Source organism: Nothoprocta perdicaria, unplaced genomic scaffold (assembly GCF_003342845.1).
Source record: "Nothoprocta perdicaria isolate Ctin4 unplaced genomic scaffold, notPer1 scaffold_61, whole genome shotgun sequence".
In the NCBI taxonomy this organism is placed as follows: domain Eukaryota; kingdom Metazoa; phylum Chordata; class Aves; order Tinamiformes; family Tinamidae; genus Nothoprocta; species Nothoprocta perdicaria.
Window position 1 is genome coordinate 207,577 of NW_020455877.1, and position 5,481 is coordinate 213,057.

The window sequence follows — 5,481 nt, forward strand, 5'->3', positions numbered from 1 at the left end:
AGGGAGGAAGGGGACAAGCTGTTCTCACTGGTGGCCAGCGATAGGACGAGGGGTAATGGCCACAAGCTGAAACACAAGAAGTTCCGTCTCCAGGTGAGGAGCAACTTCTTTACTGTGAGGGTGACAGAGCAGTGGAACAGGCTGCTCAGGGAGGTTGTGGAGTCTCCTTCTCTGGAGGTGTTCAAAACCCGCCTGGATGCCGCCCTGTGCCACATGCTGTAGGTGTGCCTGCTTGAGCGGGAAGGTTGGACTAGATGATCTGTAGAGGTCCCTTCCAACCTTAAATATTCTGTGAATCTGTGAATCTGTGAAAGACAGAAGAGACAAAAAACTACACTCATGTGCTGTGGCAGGGGCCAAAAGCAAGAAGGAGCTTTTTTCAGCTTCCAGTCACCCATGGGCCTTGCAAGAAAGACAAGCAAGTGTGGAGACTCTTTCTGGCAATTACTTGACATGCCTTTTTCCTTTTCAAATAATAGTAACAAAAATTGTCCAGTGGTATTCAATAAGCAGTGGCCTCTCTGTCAGCTCAGGAGTGAGGTATCCCAGACRGATACTTCGATGGGAGCTCTGCACGGATGCAATAATTTGAGGTGGGAGTGAATGCTGTGAAGGCCACGTATGAAGACAGCTGGGGTAGAAGCTTCCTTAGCCAGCTTTTCCCCAGGAAATCTTTGCGTGTTGCAGTCAAGGGACCAGAGCTACAGGTGCTGAATGGAAATCTGCCAGACAACCAGGCCTCATGGCCCTATATGAGTGTTTGGTCCAGCCCTAGAACTGGGAAATTGTTTTCACAACGTTTTTCACTCATGCACACRTGAATCTTACCATTACCTTCAGTGGGCCAAGAACATCGCCGTACGCACATTAACTAAGGTAGCTACTGTGAAATGCTCTTTAAATGTGATCTGACCGTGGATATTTGAACATTCTTGGTGGCCATTTCACTATAGGTGCTTAAGCAGTGATAAAATACAATTTTCCTCTCCAATTCAAGGCATGGATGTCAAACTGAGTTTTGACATAATTCGAATTCCTAAGGATAATTAGAATATAAAGACAAAACAAAAAAAAAAAGGTGTATTACTTGAAGCTTCTTTCCTTGGAAATTTAGCATTACAGCATAGATCTGAAGAAAGAAGGCAGGGCTATCTAAACACTTCTTGTCCTGTTTTGCTGTGGTCATCAACTGAAAAGTGCTAGGTAAGCTTTACGGTTGCTTCTTCTAGTCCAGCTTAAATACACGGAGAAAACTTTTTCCYCGTTATTTTTCACAGTGACCGCTTGCTCTGGCTCCAGAGGAGCCCCACAACCAAAGAAGCACTTCCCCATAGATGAGTTAAGCTGCCACCTCTCTCCACGATGCCCTTTCGTCGTCAAGCCGTGAGCTTTCTTCCCTCCCTCGCAAGGTGGGATTTCAACACTCTGCCACCCACAGCCCCAGCTCCGGCGGCACGTTTCCGCAGCAGGTCCAACTGGATTTGATGTCTATGGCAGGTTGCCCTTCAGCTGCTGGGAACCAGCGGGTGCGTGCAGTGGCTCAGAAAGACTTCTCCCAAGCAAAACTTGATTTATTCATAGGACTGCAGCACTTGGGGAGAAAAATGTTCAAGGAGTAATCAACGAGGTCTTACTCAAAACATTCTCAGGCATAATTCTCTCTGGGATCCCTTTCTTGGGATGGATATAGATTTTCTGGCTGGAAACACCTCTGAAGAACTTGATATTTCTCAGTCTTAGAGCTTGTATCTGTGCTATAAGCAGCCAGCCCCGCTGCTTTGTGTGTCCACAGGCTCCTCTTGCCAAATCCAGMTGGTGAGGAAACTAATGGACAGTGCAAACATTCCTCTGACCGTCCTGCTTCACATCTCAGCGTGGGACAACTCCTGATTTCTAAAACCCAGCTGCCTCCCTATGAGCGGGCTCATTTGCCAGGAGCCCGAGCTAGCAAATCCCGAGCGCCCAACTCGCCGTCCCCACGCGCTGCCTCCCTGCACGTGCTCTTCCCTCCAAGGTCAACGCAGGTAACTCGCTGTGCACGCACGGGCAGGCGGCTGGCTATGTGCTGCTGGGCTGCTCAGTGCACGGGGAATCTGGGGAGGAAAAATTCCTCCTGAAATGATGAGCCTTGCTGTTTTGACAGATCCTGATAGAGGAAAGGCACATGTGCTGTGCCAAAAGGATAGCACACTGCCTCCCGAGAACTCTGCAGTGAGTTTTAGAACTGTATAGAAATCTTCTTGTTCAGTGTTTTGTGGAAGTATTAGTTGGAAATAGAACAATTAATATTTCATAGAGTAATCTGGGAAACATTAATAATGAAAGTCTTTTCCAACCATAATGATTCTGTGATTCTATAATTGCAGAGCAACTTCGTTAAAGCAGTACACATTTATTAAGCAAAATCAGAACTCCTACTTCGTTCATTTTGTGTGTTTTAAAATTCTGCAAATTAAATATGAATGGCATTGCCTAAAGATATAATCTAAGGATATCTTTTTTCTTAAGAACTCAGTGTATTATCTTGATTCAGGAAGTAAATTAAATACTTCAGAATATAGACTATCCTTCTGAATATAGAAAAAAAATGGGTGGGACAAATATTTGCTGCATCTTGTATTACTTGTAGGGAGTAGTTGCTTTTCTTCTGTCATCACAAATGATAGAAACATGTTATTACTTGCTTGCTGCCACACAGGCTAGAAATAAAATTATTATCTATTTAATATGTGCCCCTCCTGCTGGATTTCAAGTTTCAGTCCAATTAATATAAGTCTCTTGCAACTTTCCTGCTATGGGTTAAATCTCAGCCCCACAAATGTCAGTGGGAGTTTTGCCACTAATTTAATTGAGACCAGGATTTCATTCAATGAGTGTTTCTTGGAGAAGACCTTAAATACTGCTAAATATCAAATGAGAGAAATCTCTCAACCTACAAATATGTATGGCATTCATTTCTACCCTAATGCAAAATGACTTAGTCAATACCCAGAGGCAGTTAAATTAAGCTTGCTTAGAGCTTTTGACTTGCTGCTAAAAATTCAGCAACACACATCTAGAATAGATTTTGTTTTTCCTACGAGAGACTCCAGATATTTAACTTGTGACATAGCTATGAGTTATTTGAGACCATGCCTCAGTCTATAGTAGCTGGCTGGAGCTGCTGATGTCACAGGCTGGTTATCTAGATAGGAAGCCCTTCTTGTGCTGGGAAAACACAGGAGTTTCTGTGGAAGGCGTGAACCTGCAGGTGTTTCTTCCTTACAAACACATGAACACATTAGTCAAGGATGTCTGTCTTCAAAAGAAACGTGTCRTCTCAGTGTCAGTGGATCAGCAGCGCTCCTCCAGCTGAAGAAATTCAGTTGCATCTTGACAGCAGTAGGATTATTAACTTCTTGACACACCCAATAGTAGCATTTTGAATTTGGAAATTAATTGAATTTGGAAATTAAATCAATAATACGACAGCCTCTCTGTACCTTTCTGGGCAGCATCTGACARATGCCGTCCTCTTAACCATCATGCTTTCAACTGGAGCAGGAAGCACACAATACAGGCGTTAAACAAAAACCACAGGCTGGCTGTGTCCGCGGAAGTTTCTCGGCAGAAGGGCAGCGCGTCTGCGAACGGGCTCAGCGCTGCACCCAGGGTGTGAAAAACGGCTCTCAGCCAACTTCGTTTTCTGCTCCCCAGGAACCCTGGWGGGGCTGGTGTATAGAAGAGAGTTTAAAGGCAAGCGCAGATGCCAGCAGTCTCAAAGYGCTATTTTAGCAGCCAGGATTATTGGGGCATAAAGGGACCACAAAGCCCCTGCTTTCGGACTCTCTCGTGCCAAAAGCACGCGGGSAGCGAGCAACAGAAGACGCTTGCAGCGTGTGAGGTTTCTGCTCCTCGAGGGGATTCTCTTCTTGAGCCCCAAGAATTCTCTTCTCCAGGCCCCAAGACCCGAGCAGCTCTGCCCCTCTTTGTCGACAGCCCGGGGCCACAGTTTGGGGGTGACCGCTAAAGCGCGGCAGATGATCGCGTTTTAAAGACGTGATGCCGACAAATCGAGTTCAAAGTCTTAGCAGGGCCCTTCCAAGTGGCAGCGCTCCAGGGCTAGACAGTTATAGCAGTAAGTTCTATAAATCTTTTCAGAAGCTCCTTGGGCTTCAAATACTTCCAACATTTCGTCATTCCCTTTAAACAGGGAAAACTGCCCAATCCCTTTTTGGAGGCCGGCATAATTATAGTCCTGGAAAATAATAATAATAATAAAGTTTAAAACCCCGAAGATGGCAGGTTACAGCAAATAACAGAATTAGTTAATTCTCATAGTAAACACAGAAAAAATATTAGCAGGTATAAATATTATAATATTAGTTCAAAAAGTTTCAGTAGTGAGTTTATGTTGGTGCAAACAAGTGCAAAAAGACACTTCAAGAGATCTCTTTGGGACTCTTTGTAGTCAGGAAGAAAGTTAATTGTGGATAAAGAAGCTGTTTTACATGTCTCACTGCCTAATGTGCTTTTATTTATTTGAACATGTCCCAAACAAAATGAACTGAAAAAAGGTTGTACTCCCTCCTTGCTTTTCCTCCATCACAGTTTCTTGATGTTGCTCTCAGAAACTCTCCAGAAATCCARCCAATAAAGGTGGTACAACTCTTCCATCCTTGTTAACTGGCCTTCTGTGTTATTTTGGAGGAATAGGTGGAGGAATTTGGAGGAATTGGTGGATGCAAGTGTTAAAGAACCTTTGCAGCCTTCAGCTATCCAGTTGAACAAGTTGTTATAGCAAGAAGCTCCTGAGGCAACTCACAAGACAATATGAGCTACATGCAGTTGTCTGAGTCCTTGGATGATTCAAGAAAAATATCACTTGTTTTAACAGAAAAACTGTTTTGTAAACTTACAAAAAAGCTTAAATGCCTCCAATGAAGGCTTTTCCTTCTTTTCTTTTTTCTTTTTTTTTTTTTTTTTTGGTTGTGCTTGTTTTCATATTGATAAAAATGAAAATCTCTCCTTACAAATTTTTATAATAGGGGCCTACAATAAAAAAGAAACCAGAAGATAGAATCTGAGACAATGTCACAGGTCTTCAGCAGAGGAAGACAATCAAACTAATGAAGATTCAAAAAGAAAATGAAAGCAGGTATTAAACTTGTGAACTGCAAGTTAATGCAAATTAACTTGCCTGCAAATTAATGTACTGTGTTTGGAGCCAGCTCTGTTTCATAGACTCTCAGAATACTTTAACTTGGCAAAGCATTAATATGAGTGTTACTCTTACATTATTTTTTACATCGATGCATGAAGGTTATTTTTGTGTTCACACAATGTTTTACCTGGACTAACTCTTGTGATGCAAAGTCTTCTCTTTTGCTTATGTGGAAAAAAAAGGAGAAAGATTTAATGCCATTTATACTACCTGAACTGAATCTTCATGTGAATGGGCTGCTGGATTTTTGCCAGGTACAGAAGAGTGAGAGTCACAGA